Source organism: Mastigoproctus giganteus, chromosome 6 (genome assembly GCF_048544385.1).
Source record: "Mastigoproctus giganteus isolate SK-2022 chromosome 6, ASM4854438v1, whole genome shotgun sequence".
In the NCBI taxonomy this organism is placed as follows: Eukaryota; Metazoa; Arthropoda; class Arachnida; order Uropygi; family Thelyphonidae; genus Mastigoproctus; species Mastigoproctus giganteus.
Genome location: NC_143580.1, coordinates 77,771,968 through 77,787,712, shown reverse-complemented (window position 1 = coordinate 77,787,712; position 15,745 = coordinate 77,771,968). Strand labels below are relative to the sequence as shown.

Genomic DNA, 15,745 nt, shown 5'->3' with positions numbered 1-15,745 from the left:
TTAAAGAACCAAAGGAATAACTTTTGCATGTTACAAGTATAAACATATACAGGTTGACCGTCACTAATCTGGCAGCATTGGGATCTGTGGGGTGCCAGATTAGTGGGTTTGCCAAATCACCGGTGGCTATTTTAGCACATACAGTTTACCCAACAGCCAACCACCTCATCCTACATTGACTGCCAAGCTAGTTTAATAAAAAAAATTCCCCAGGGATCGAAAAAATATTTAGCAAATAATTTGATTAGTAATTCTAAAATAAATATCGTAATGTAAGTGTTTTCGTTTTTTCGCTTAAAATATCAAAAAAAAAAAAAAAAAGTTTTTTTTATGTCGCATATATGTAGCTGATGTGGCCCAGCAGGTTACTTTATTTCTTGAGACATCATGTCAGCCATATACGTGTGATGCTATTATGGTATACATATGAAGGTCATTTGTGATTAGTTTATTGCATGTGTGGTGAGCGCTGCAATAAAACTAACTGCGAGAAAATAAACTCTCAAACATCGCAATAAGTTTGTCAGTATTGTTAGAGATTTTGTGAAAACAAGTTCGTTAGCACACTGTATTATCCATCATATTGTGTTGTGTTTTTTGGCAAGTATGTACAAGTATGTTGTAAAAAAAAAAAAAAAAAATCTAAAAAGGAATGGCTAAAAGAAAATTACTGGAATTTACAACTAAGCAGAGTTAAAGACACGCCGCTGTTGAGTTTTTTCAGAAGTTCAACTTTATCTGTTATGACAATGTACAGTATTTGTGCTTTACACCACAAGAGGCACTTCCTTTATGCATTGGAACCATGGCTGGGGCTAAATGTGAGCAGGTTATAATAATAAATGCAGAAAAACAAGTAGAAATGGTTTGCCAGTGTTTATGAGTTCACGCCAACAGCTGATGCTGTAACCAACGCTACCAAAACGGTAGTGGCAGGTTGGTGCGCCGACTGGGAAATTTGAAATTATGTCCGCAGAAATTATTATTATTATTAGCTATATGGTTCAAGGAAGCCTGAGGCTTATGCTGCACCAGCCAAAAAAATTTCTCGAGTTACCCTGAGAGAGAGAGAGAGAGAAAGAGAGGAATCACCACAAAAGAGAAGAATAATGATATCCAGCTCAGGACCCTGGGTGTGCCAAGCCCATACTCACCAGATGTGAGCCCCTGGGGTGTATATGTCCAAATTAGCGGTGGAACCAGATTAGTGATGGTTGACCCGTATTAAAATACAGTTTAACACAAAGAATCAATTAACCAGTAAACACAGATAAATATATCTTATCAAGATATTTACGTCAGTTACACATATTTTAAATGAATAATACTTCAAGTTTTTCATAATACAATAGTTAAAATATACATTGTCAATAAATGTAGGTATAATACTTTAAAGCTATATTTATCCTGAGTATAATAAATATGCTGCTTTACAATACAGCCAAAGGTCTACAATCCATTTCATTACGATTATGAATTCTTATCATAATTCAGGTTCTTAAAAATCAGAAATTTAGTAGATACAAAAATAAATCAAGCCTTAATACTTAGTTTGAAGAACAGGGTGGATGCCTCGATGGATTTAAATTGGGGGAGCCCATCAAACTCTCAGTTGTTCACATCAATGCCAGAACTTGCACTTGATCATCAGGCAACACAGTGGCAATCCCAATGCAGAATGTGTTGGTCCCACAGCAGCTAGTTGCTGTTGGTGGCTCTATTGCCAGGGAAACGGGAAGTTGATAGCTTAAATAAATTCAAGGAAGAACTGGACAGTCCTTTGGAGTGAATAGATAAATGAAATGAGAAGTGTTTTTTTTTTTCCCCTCTTTTTTTCTGCTGATGCTGTATAAGCTTTCTTGCATCAGATATCACTACACTACTAACACTAACACATGGTAGAGTCCTTCCTGGCCTCTTATTCTCAGCCACACTTATCTCCTTTATGTTCCCAGCACGATGCTAAAATATATGTTGAAGATATAAAGTTACTAACCTTAAGCCCCCCTACAGCATCTCCAATGGCAATAGCTTCTTCAGTCAGCAACAGATTGACTACACTTTTGCCATATACTTAAAGTACTTTGGGTTGAACATTAACCCAAATAAATCTGCAACAATGGCATTAGTTTGTGCATTTGCATCATTACTTCATAGTTGAATTTTTTAGACAAATTGAAATTTGTACACCAGCATCACGATACTAATATCCCATATGGTGAACTCTTCACAATGAGTTGTCCTACTTATACTTCAAATAAGTAATGCTTTTCCATTAGAAAATATTACTGTTACTTATTTTCAGTTGAATACCACCACTCAGACAGAACTATTTCGAAGCTATTTGGCTTGGCTTCTCATCAGTGAGTGGGTAGTCACCCAGAGGTATTATAAGGGGTGACAATCCAGTTGTGACTTATTTACACAATATGAGTAACACCAAAAGGTGTGCTTCTTAAACTAATAATATTTTATCACAGAAAGCCATTAACTTTCCCTAAGGGGGAAGCATTACTTATTTGAAGTATAAGGAGGGCAACTCGTGAAGGATTTTACGATACCACTCTGAAATTATTTTTGAGATTTCCTTTGGTGAAATTTTCCCATTTATATGGGTGTGATAGCTGAAGAGTGTGCTGCTTGTGCACTACCTTCCAAATTATCTGGACATCCCTGTTTTCATAGTCATTTGGACATTCCCAAATAGACTCAGACCAGTATAAAAGGAAAGTCTATAAGCCACAAAAATTAAGTAGAACTTCATAAAATGGAAGCATGATAGTACCACCACTGACTGGCAATGCACAAGATGAGAGCAAATAACTTGGAAGGTTGGTAGGGCAATGTCATCAGACACATCTCCCCCACCCTGCAAATCATAAATACAGATTGAGATCTATATGAACACAACCTCAGTTTTCAAGGGAGAGCAGTGGCACATAAGCCAAATATCAATTGTAATCAACAGTCTTGCCTTAAATTGGGCAACAAATGCTGTAATTGGTCCACAGAGCAGTGGAAACTGATTGTATAGAGTGATGAATCATGCAGTGCTCTATTCCAAACAGATGGTAAGTGTGGGGGATGCCTGAGGGAATGTCTACTGCTGGAGTGTACTGTGTTAATGTGAAGTTCAGAGGTGGGATCAAGATGTGGGCCTGTTTCTTGTGTTATAACTTGGGTCCTCTGGTGGTTGTGCAGAGAATAACAAACACCAACACCTTAACATTCTGGACAATCCCATGTTTTTTATGAGTGGTACTTTTTTGGTACAGACCCATGTTGTCTCATTAAGATAATGCCTCATAAAATACTGCCAGTGCTGTTTGAGAATGTACAAAAGTTGGAATGGCCAGTATCGAGTCCCAATTTTAACCCTATAGAACACTTATGGGATCAACTGGAATGTCAGGTGAGGGGCAGACCCTACATTGGTAGCTCAACTGGTCACCATTGTGCCACACCACATCCTACATTGGTAGCTCAACTGGTCACCATTGTACAGGAGAAACAGAGGACTACATCTATAGGCGAATTCAAGATAGGGCACATGCCACTCCTGTATGGAGAATATACAGCAATTGTTTAAATTCCCTTTAGTTACAAAAAAAAATTTTTTTTTTTTTCATTGTTAACATTGTTTAGCTATTTTTGCATTGTGGCTTAGCTATTTTCAATTGGCTACAGTTGGCAACACTGATGCTGATGTGATTGCCATTCTAGTTCGAGGCATTGTGCAGTTTGGTTGAGCATAATGTTTACCTCACAGTAATTCAGAGTTTAGCTGTGTGCCTGTGTCTGCCAATCACATTATGTTTGAGTGTCATATTTGTTTTGTTCTTTGCATTATCTTGTGCCTTGTTTATGCACAAACAAGGCACAAAATGGTGCCCCACCTGTCATTTTTTTCTGGATCCATTAGTGACTATATCCATTGCAGGCATTAATTTATTGGTGGAAAGCCTACCCAGGAGAGAGTGGAATGCATTGCAATGGTCAAAGGGGGCCAACATGCTACTGAAGTGAGTGGCAGTGATGTCAATGTGAAACCAATGTGTGTCCAAATACTTTCTGGAGAAGAGTGCATAATTTATGTTTATTATAAAACTGTTATATGTATATGTTAATTTAACATTTGTATAGTTAACTATGATTTATATGTAAGCAACTGACGTCTGACTATTATACATCATTTCATTTATAGCGCATAATTTTATCTCAATGCAAGCCCTCTTGGCCATGTGCCATTCAGGGCTGGTCTCTCTTACTTAATTTCTGTATATACTGGGGGATGAACAAAATAATGGAAGTACCTGTGATAAGAGTTATAGGTACATGCTAATATGATGTTGAGCCCCTCTTTGCTTTTAAAACAGCTTGTATTCTATGTGGAATAGATTCAAATAAATCTTGAAACGTCTTAAGAGGAATATTGGACCATTCCTCACTGAAGAACATTTCGAGCTCCTTGGCTGATGAAGGTTTGTTAGTTTGTTATTTGGTTTTTTTAGGAGCATTAGCAACTAAGGCCATATTGCTCCGGGAATATGCGGTGGTCATTCCCTGACTTTTCCGCATCCTTCGTATTTGGTGGTGACGGGATTGAACCCCGGTCTAATCAAGAAGCATGTGTTACGCACTGCTGTTCCTTCCCACCTGGCTATGGAGGCGCCACTGATGAAGGCGAAGGAAATCTGCTTCTCACTCTCTTCTCCAAATATGGCCACAGTGGCTCAATAACATTTAAGTCTAGTGATTGTGCAGGCCATGGGAAATGTTTAGCCTTAGTCTCATGCTCCTCAAACCAAGATTAGACACTTCTGGGGTCAGTGTCTGGCAGTCTCTTTCAGTCAACTTCAATTTTCTGTTGCAATTTGTCCTATCAGATTTTTTCCCCCATACTTGGTGAATGCAGACATCACTTCTGAAACAGTTTCTTTAGATACATTAAACAAACCAGCAGTTGTAATGACTGATGCCCCTACTAAATGTGCACCAACAATTTCACCTCTTTGGAATTCAGACAGGTTGGTCATTTTCTTCATGTACCCTTTTATATCATCTCTAAATAAACATGAGCTTTTACCATCTTTCCTTCACAGTACTACCTGCAAGAAACAAAAATATCATCACTGCATGTTCATAAATACATCATACAGCCATTACAAAAACTACTATGTTCATATCAGGTGGAAATAATGGAAACCATTATTTTTTCTGGCCCTGTATAAAATGTTAAGCTGGTAACCAACAAACTGATATTTATTTTTGCTGCAATCGATTCTGCATTTCAGCAGTTTTTCAAAACTGCAATTGCTGCTGCATGAACCATGCTTTCTGTGATATATAATACCATAACAATGACAGAATTCTGACTCAGTGGTGATCTCAAACTTTTCCAGATGTTTGAAGGTATTCCTGTCAGCCCGACTGATCTTTTACTGTGATAACCTGGAAGAGTGGCTGCATTTCAATTAAGGTAATTATCACTGGAACTGGTCATTTCCATAAGGGTTCTCTTCTACCTCCCAAGAAAAAAAAGGAAGAAAAGAAGGGGAGCAGATAGAAAGTTTAATAATAGAAAAAGTGCAGGTATGTGGAAAAAGGCATTAGTATCCACATTAATGTGGTGGTGGAAAAGGTGTTAGTATCCACATTAATGTGGATACTAACACAAGCATATGTGAATGGTAATCCACACATGCTTGTGTAGATAGTGGCCTCTCCATATGCTTGTGAGACAGTGGTCTCTCCGTCCACATTAATGTGGACGGAGAGGCCACTGTCTACACAAGCATATGCTCAGGGCCATCTCAACAGAATTGTAGGCTCTGGGCAAAGCAATGCACTGGGGTCCCACCCACTCATTCAAAGAAATAAAAATGTAAACAGTCAATAAAATTAAACCTTTAGATTTACTGCTACTTTCAACAAAATCAATGTTTAAACATAAAAAAAAACATGTGAAGCGAGGATTAATCAACAGAAACTTTTGAACATTATAAGTGTTGAAAAACACAAACATTTCAACATATAAATAATAATTAATTGGTAAACTGTACGGTACGAATTAATGAATTTTTTATTATTAATCAAACACAAATGTTTGCAAAATTTCTTTGTTGAGAATTGTTTTATAATTGGATTGAAGATAATAGTCTTCAGGATATCATTTTCCATGCACACGAGTGAAAGCCAGTTCAAACACTGCTGCCTTTGTGCTGCGAAGATGATTCTTTATAAGTTTCAATTTTGAAAATAAGTATTTCCCTGTTTGTTGGTCACCATCATGCATGTGAACACTCTGAGTGCGATTTCAACATTTGGAAACAGATTTCAAATTGCCTGAAATTAGTTTGCTGTACAATGCAGAGAGAGTCTCACATTTTTCATCAAGAACCATATAGTGCTTGAGATGCTTGCATTCATTTAGAAGGTCACCATAATCAAGGTCTCTTTCATACACATTAGCCAGATGCTCACACTTTTTTTTTAGCTCGTCAGATTTGACGAGCTAAAAAAACAATAAGCTTCTGCACGTTTTGACAGAACAAAGTTCAAAGATTCCAGAACAGGGAGGAATGTTTCCATCTTGAATTTTTCACATTTGTTTATAAGTATCTCTTCTCCTGATCTATTATATCTACTAAGATGTACACTTCGCTTTCGTTCCCATTTCTTCACATCTCTATAATCCGAATCTGGACACCTACTCCTGGCCTTCAGTTCATATTCACTAAATTTATCTCTAATTTTCTGAAGATAAGTTTTCAGACTCAAGAAGATTCTTGGCAACAAGTATGTCCACATGTTTAGACTGCAGGAACTTACTCGTTTTGTTAAATCTTTTGAGAATGTTGTTCCAAAAAATTGTCAGAAAGATCATTTCCATATTCTCCATTCTTTCACTTAATCCTTCTGCCTCTCACCTTGTGTTCACTTCCTGGTTAGTATCATCTGATAAAGAATCCAGTGCATCTTTAATTTTTTCGAAACCTTCATGCAGAGCATGGACAGCATCAAAATGTGATGACCACCTTATGTCAGATAGACGCTTGACTACAACATGGTCTTTTCCTAAAGATGATGACAGAACAGTCCATTGATGTGTAGAAGCCGAGAAAAAGGAATACAAATGCTGAACAAAGTCAAAGAAGGATACAATCTGTGGAGAACACTCTGCACGTTTACTACCACCAAGTTCAGACTGTGACCAGCACAGGGGACATAGGGACATAGATGGGCAACACATTCAGTTGACAGATCCACGCTTGCAATCCAGTATAGTGTCCAGACATATTTGAGGCATTGTCGTACGATTGACCATGGCAGTTTGATAGCAGAATTTTGTTCTCATTCACAAAATCTATAACAGTGTCTGCTAGATTCTTTTCTCCATGAGAAAAGATGGGGATGAACTTGAGGAAACGCTCCACAGGATTGCATCCTCGAATGTACAACGGTAAATGTCAGTTGATCAATGTGTGAGATGTCTGGAATGGAATCCACACTTATTGAATAGTACTTTGACTCTTTTATTTCTTCCAAAATGGCACAGATAACATATCCCTTTAAATCGATAAATTCCTCACAAACAAATGTTTGCTGATAGATACGATGGGTTCCCCTTTCCAGCATTTTCATACAGTTTGAGATGCTCTTCCAAAAAAGAGTCAAATTCACTAAACTCTCGAATACCTAAAAAGTTTCCATTTTTTGTTGACCCAATAGTTTCATTCTCTCCACGAAATGCCAAACCTCTGGAGGCAAGAAAGCGAATGACAAAAATCACACGTGTCAACACTTTATGCCAGTACTCCTGCTCTGAGTGATGATGTTTGATTAATAAAGAATCTATACATCCAGTTTCTTTATACCGAATCGAATATGCCATCGTGCACGTGATGTTTTTCTCCATTTTTATGTTCTACAATAAGATTACTGTGTTTCCAATCATTAAATCCTGATGTAGCAAAGGGAGATTCTTTATTGGACAACAGACGACATGCAAAGCAGTACAAACAACAACCTTGGGATTGTGAATAGAGTAACCATTTGCGTTTTACACATTCGGCATTCTGCAGTTCACATCTGAATACATTCTTTGATAAATACCTTGTCTGAGTCTGTCCGGCTCGTCGTACATGCGGCTTGAGTTTGAAAGGTGCAATCATGATTCTGACATGATGTTGGCTACGAATCCAGTAATCCAATGTATTAGTATTCTTAATGTCCCACAGTCCAGAATCTGTGACGTGAATCACAGACTCGGGACACTCCTTTGCCATTACAGATTTGTGTATTTCTTCTTGTGGAATGTTAGCATCAGGAGCAGATAATGATATGTCTAGAGCTGGATGATTGGATGCAGGAGTGGATGTAGATGGCGATGCTGTATTTAGAGGAGCAGTACTAGTAGCTGCCATTGCACCAGGGCTAAACCAAGATGATAACTTTGGAAGTTTGCTCATTTTCTGCTTCTCTTCTTCAGCTCATTTCCTCTTCTGTGCTCTACTCATATAAAAATATACTTCGCTTCATCTGGAAAAAATATAAGTATTTTTAAATTTTTTTACAGACTGTATTGCTGTTTGGAAGTTTGTACATTAACAATTTGTAATAAAATAATGATGATATATCTCGAAGGCTCTTTTCCGTGACAACTTTTTTCTAGCCTTTTTTTTTTTTCAATTATTTTATGGGTAAATTCAAACTGATAATCAACATTAATCAGTTGGTGATAAATTTACCATGGACCCCTGGGCAAGTACCCTGTGCACCCATGCAATATGCTCCATGATGCAACACCTACCATTAATGTCAGCACTACTTATGTCCATTAATATATCCCAATAGCAAGATGGAAGAAGGCAATCACATAATAAGATCACCAGGGTCTACCTCCATCAATATATCCCAATAGCAAGATAAAATAAGGCAATCACATAATAAGATCACCAGGGTCTACCTGAAAGAGATGTCAGTCCCAGACAGCAAACAGACGAAGCACACAGTTTACAAGAAAGTCTAACTGTTATTATTGCTACAGTAGTGGTCATAAAAATTGCATTACCCTGCCAAGTTTATTATTTCATTAGCATCTTCCTCTATGTATGAAACTACATCACTTGAATGAATTGTTTCATCTCCATAATATTAGCATCCCTTCCATCCTGTCTGTCCTTGCTGAATATATTGTGTCACAGTGAACCAATTATCTCCTATTTTTTGGTGGCACTAAGGTTCCATTAGCCCAGTTATGTCAGTTAGCTGTCCTAATCAAGAGTTCAAACTTGTTCATTTCACTAACAATGCCATAGGCAAAGCTCAGACTAAGTGGTCCTATATTGTTTACTACCCAGATGCACCCCCTTAAAGTTATACAAGTCTTTTACCCCAACATTAGCTTCTCATTCATTTAGAACATTACTGACCTCATTTTCATTCACATCTTTCCAATACGAAAAGATTCTTTAGATTTTGTGACCTCATACAAGAACCTTCGGGATGTCTGCAAGAGTTACTTTGACCCGCTACATCATAAAAATGTATACAGGGATCTTCTGTATTATCCCTATTCCTGCCCCCACCTCCAAATAGCAGTTTCTATGAACCCTTAAGGTGTCTTTAATGATACCGGAAAAAAAAACAAAAAAACTATTACACCATCTTTGTTCAAACATAGTCTTAAAGGAATCTAAAAAATAGATTCCTTTAAGCTACAAGTATGGGCACACTAATAAAAATTTCCTACCAAAAGCTTTTTATAGTCCCTCACGTCTTGAGTTAATCCATAAGCCTATCTGTATACAGTCCTTCCTAGCATGGCAGGGTAGAATTGCAGACACAAATACATCGTGGTCTAATTTTTAGCATTTTCTCTACGATGCAACTCCTCCTACGAATGTCAGAACTACTTCTGCAATGTATCTCCTATGTCCATTAATATATCCAATAGTAAGATGGAAGAAGGCAATCAAGCAGCAAAGTCTTCAGACTATGTGTGATTAATATCACTGTTGGCTGTGATCAGGGATGCACCAAACTGGCAAATCACTAGATACTTGAATATCCCTAATAAGTCCCCAGTTTTAGTTCTCTCTAGGGTGCATTAGCATTAGTAGAGGCATTTGATGCAAGAAAGCAAGCTTATGCATCAGCCAAAAAAAACAATAAAGTAAAATAAATAAATAAAAAATAACCACTTCCACTTCACCCCTCTGTTCGTTCGAAATACCTGTCCAGCTGAGCCTTAAACTTATTTAGGCTACCAACTTCCACGACAAGGGATGGAAGTCTGTTCCACCTACCAACCACCCGCTGGCTAAAGGCAAATTTCTGCACATCTATCCTACATCTGTCTTTCCTCAATTTGAATTTATGCCCTCTCAGGTGATTATTCTGAGCAAGAGGAAGAATCCCATCAGCATTGAGCATGCTCAAACCATTCAAGGCTTTGTACACCTCTTTCAGATCACCTCGATGGTGCCTAGTCTCCAGACACTGTAACTCACAAAGCTTAAGCCTTTCTTCGTAAGAGCACCCCTTTGTTCCATTCACCAATCTTGTTGCCCTTCTCTGTACTCGTTCCAGCAGCTCTACATCCTTCTTGAAATGAGCCCTCCAGGCCTGTATACAGTACTCTAGGTGTGGCCTGACCATTGCCTTATACAAGGGAATAATCACCTCCTTATCCCTGCTAGAAAAATTCCTATATATCATTGACAATACACCATGAGCTACTCTTGCAGCCCGTCTGCACTGCTTAGAGAACTTCTTATCTGCCTGCCTTCATATCGGGTCCTTGAGGTTGTCACAGACATTCTCTCAGATATGACAGACAAGCTGTTCTTGCTACTTGGGAGTCTAAAACGCTGATGGAACTGATATTCGGGTGACACTCAAGTCAAGTGGACCCAATTTCGGCGAAGTCCGGATGGTCTATGACAGCCAAATCCTCTGCTTACACCTTCACGATGGTGGGACTGTTAGTAATCCTGGGTATAACCTTCATGCACAAGTACACGGTGGGTGACCACCCAGGTGTGAACCAACGTAAGCAGGGGTCGAGGTGTGGCACCCACACCACATGGAGGAACGCCGATCCTGTATGTTACCAGGCAGTACTAGGTGGTAGATGACTCTCATCAACCGGTGAAATACCACCACTTTGCTTATTGGAGGCTTGAAGTGGTGGAACCCACGTTTAGTCTCTAGAGCTAAGTTCCGGCCAACCCTTCCCTATCTCTTCCATCATGCAGTATGATTGATGATTTTTGAGGTTATGATGAATGTCGTGGAGATCCAATATTCCTTACATTTCGAGAGTACAGCTCTAAAATGGTGTTCGCAGGCCGGCCGCTAGATAGTACACCAGACCAAACCTATTGGTAACTCTCTAGGAGGCTTCCGGATCAGCTAGTGTATAATCTTGCTACCTCTACTCTGCCAGATAGTAACTGGAGGGAGTCCGAGTAGTGTGTATGTGGGGAGCATTGTCGAGGCCACGTTATGTCAAGGATCTGGGTATATTCTTACCACATATACGGCATATCCAAAAATTTCATTACTTCATACAGCATGTCCCACCCACTTTTTCACTATTGAATACACCATGAATTGTCAAAATAATAGAGCAAGATTATCTGCGAAAAGATCTAAACGTCCCAAGGACTTCCTAATTCATTTCACAAATATACGTGGTCTCAATTCCAATCTCAACGATGTCCATTTCCACTTGCAGTCTTCCAAACCCCATGTACTTTTTCTGACTGAATCTCAGTTATCAGTTGATTCAACTACTGCTCATCTCAGATGTCCAAATTATTTGCTGTATGATTCCTTTTGCCTCAAAGGTGGTACTTGTGCATATGTCCGTTCTGATATTCCCTGTCAGAGACTTGGCAATTTGGAATCTCCTCTCTTTGATCTTCTCTGGCTTAAAATCTCTCCACCTCATTGTGTCAAATTCATCTGTTGTCTCTACCGTTCTCCCAACTCCACTAATCACTTGGAGCTCTTTGACTTCCTCTCGTTGCAACTTGACTTTCTCCAGTCCAACTTTCCTAACAGTGAGGTAATTTTCCTTGGTGATTTTAACGTTCACAACTCCAGCTGGCTTCCGTTTTCTAGTCACACTGACCCAGCAGGTCGAGATGCTGAGGCTTCTGCAATTACTAATGACCTAGCAGAGATTGTTCATTTACCTACAAGAATACCGGACAATCCTAATCATATTGCCAATACGCTTGATCTTTTTCTCACAAACAACCCTTCTAAGTACAAGGTTGAAGTGAGAGGTCCTTTAGGCACTTCAGATCACAACTTGGTGATTGTCTCTTCTCCAATGGAACCTTTATCTCATGGCTATTCCCAACCTCGTATTGTTTGGCATTACAAGAATGCAAAATGGGATGACCTGCGAGACTTCTTTTCTTCTTTTCCTTGGTCTGATTACTGTTTCAAAACTTCTGATGTCAACGTTTGCTCAGATCGTGTCAGTGAAATTATTCTTGCAGGAATGGAATCCTTTATCCCACACTCCACTTTAAAATCTCATCCTTTATCTAAACCTTGGTTTCCCAATAAATGTGCTAAGGCTGTCCAAGAGAAGAATGTTGCATAGTGGCTTGTTTCTAATCCTTCAGTTTCATTTTCTGCCTACACCAAAGCTCGCAACAATTGTAAAGCAGTTATTAATCAGTCCAAACTAGAGTTTGAACAGGCTAAGAGTAGAAAACTTGCTTCTTGCCCTAATGGTAGCCGAGCATTCTGGTCTCTTGCCAAAGCTATTGGCCGCAACTTTTGCCCATCTCTGCTCCCACCTCTGTCCAAACCAGATGGTTCTGTTGTCACTTCAGCCAAGGATAAAGCTGACCTGCTAGCATCCCATTTTTCTTCCAGCTCATGTATTAATGATCTTGGTAAAACACCTCCCACCATTCCTAACACGCTCCATTCAATGCCTCCTGTGGTCTTCCGTCAAAAGGATATCAGAAGGATTTTGATGAATCTTAATGCTAAGAAAGCTCCAGGTCCTGATGGTATTTCTCCACTTGTTCTCAAAACCTGTGCTCCTGAACTTACTCCTATTCTTTGCCGACTTGTTTCACTTTCTTATTCCAAAGGTGTTTTTCCTTCTGCTTGGAAATTTTCTCATATCCAGCCAGTTCCTAAAAAGGGTGACAAATCCCTCCCATCCAATTATCGTCCCATTGCAATTACTTCTACTCTTTCTAAAGTAAGAGAAATCAATTAACCGCCAACTCTTAAACTACCTAGAAACCTACCATCTGATCAATGATCGCCAGTATGGATTCCGTCAGTGTCGATCCACTGGTGATATTCTGGCTTATGTTACCCATTTATAGATTAATTCAATGGAAAGGTCTGGTGAAACACAAGTAGTTGCTCTTGACATCTCAAAGGCATTTGATCGTGTTTGGCATAAAGGTCTTCTAAACAAGCTTCCATCTTATGGTTTGCCAACTGTTTTTAGTAATTGGTTATCCAGTTTTCTCTCTGATCGCTCACTGAGGGTGATGGTTGATGGCTCTCTGTCTTCTAACTTCACTAATGCCGGTGTCCCCCAAGGTTCAGTTCTTTCCCCCACTCCTTTCCTCTTGTATATCAATGACCTTCTTCCATTGACTGGAAATCCTATCCATAGTTTTGCCGATGATAGCACATTGCATTCAACTTTCCATTTTGAGAAACCTTGTCCTGCTCAATCAGCTTTAACTTCTCGAAAATCTGCTACCAATTCCTTAAATGCCGATCTTCAGGTAATTCTCCAGTGGGGCAAAGACAACTTAGTTGATTTCAACCCTTCTAAAACTCAGTCTTGTCTTATATCTCACAAAAAGGATTCTTCTGCTCCTATGCTTATCTTTAGTGACACTCCGATTTCTAGGCAAAATGATATATCTCTTTTGGGGATTACCCTGACTTCTAATCTCTCTTGGCACAAGCACATTACTTCTCGAAAATCTGCTACCAATTCCTTAAATGCCGATCTTCAGGTAATTCTCCAGTGGGGCAAAGACAACTTAGTTGATTTCAACCCTTCTAAAACTCAGTCTTGTCTTATATCTCACAAAAAGGATTCTTCTGCTCCTATGCTTATCTTTAGTGACACTCCGATTTCTAGGCAAAATGATATATCTCTTTTGGGGATTACCCTGACTTCTAATCTCTCTTGGCACAAGCACATTACAAATATTGCTTCCTCTGCATCTAAAAAACTTGGTTTTCTCTTTCGCTCTCGGCGTTACTTTTCTTCCAAACAGCTGCTCACCCTGTATAAATCGCAAATCTGCCCTGCCATGGAATATTGTTCCCATATCTGGGGTGGTGCCCCCAAAACCTCTCTCAGGCTTCTTGATTCCATTCAGAAGAGGGCAGTTAGGTTAATTAATGATTCATCTCTAACAGAGTCTCTCCACTCGCTTTCTCATAGATGCACTGTTTCTGCTGCATGCCTCTTCTACAGATACTTCCATAGGCACTGTTCTTCTGAATTGGCTTCTATAATTCCCGCTCTCTCTTTCAAAACAGTCCGAACACGTGCCGCCACCAGCCAACATCCATTTACTGTCCAACTTCAAACCCACAGAACCAACTTTTCATCTTCCTCATTTATTCATTCAACTGCCGTTTTCTGGAACAACCTTCATAGGTATTTCCTGAAAATTACAATCTACAGAAGTTCAAGTCCAATATCAACAAATATCTTCTTTCGTCTTCTCAACCTCCAACCCAAGCACGGTACTAAGTACTATAGGTTCTAATACCTCTCGTGTTTGGGGTTCTCATAAAAAAAAAAAAAAAAAACAACCCCCCCAGGTCCCTTTCATTCTCTACCACTGTCAGTGTAGTACCACAGAGTTGATACGTTGCTCTGGGGTTGCTGTTTCCCATATGTAGTACTTTACATTTGTCAATGTTAAACTTCATTTGCCACCTCTCAGCCATCTGCTCAACCTTTCCAGATCCTGTTGCAGCAGCATAGTGTCAGTAGTGTCCTTGACAACCTGCCAACCTTCATATCGTCCGCAAACTTGGACATTAAGCTTGATATACCATCATCAATATCATTTATAAATACAGAAAACAATAAAGGACCCAATATTGAACCCTGAGGGACTCCACTAATAACATTAGTCCACGATGAGCAGTGTCCATTGATTACCACTCTCTGCCTTCTCCCCCTAAACCACCCCTTTATCCATAGCAGCAATTTGCCTCCAATGCCACACTGCTCCAATTTGTGCAGCAGTCTTCCATGTGCAACAGTATCAAAAGCCTTTCTAAGATCCAAGTATATAATATCAAAGTTATTCCCTGCATTCAGTTCTTTTGTGACTGCATCATAGTATCCAATCAAATTGGTCAGGTAAGACTTCCCCTTAACAAAACCATGCTGTGTCCGAGCTATAACTGAAGTCTTGTCTAGATGATCCTGCAGTGCGTCTTTAACCAGTGCCTCCATTAATTTTCCGGGAACAGAAGTTAAACTCACAGGTCTATAATTACATGTGTCAGCCTTTGATCCTCCTTTGTGATTTGGGGTCACATTTGCACATCTCCAGTCCATGGGTACCTCCCCTGAGTCCAAGGAAGCTCTCATAATTATGGCTAACGGTTTGCTTAGTTGCTTTGCCGCCTCCTTTAATATAACTGGATAGATCCCATCCACCCGAGGTGCCTTTCTTGTGTTTATCTTCAACAATTTCTCCTCCACTTT

The 15,745-nt window shown here is 39.3% G+C and overlaps 1 protein-coding gene across 1 annotated transcript in view; it reads right to left on the bottom strand.

Annotated features, from left to right (window-relative positions):
* LOC150084421 (phosphatidylserine synthase-like) overlaps window positions 1-15,745 on the bottom strand; it is a 235,729-nt gene that overhangs the window by 50,396 nt on the left and 169,588 nt on the right. The gene's annotated exons all lie outside the window — the stretch shown is intronic.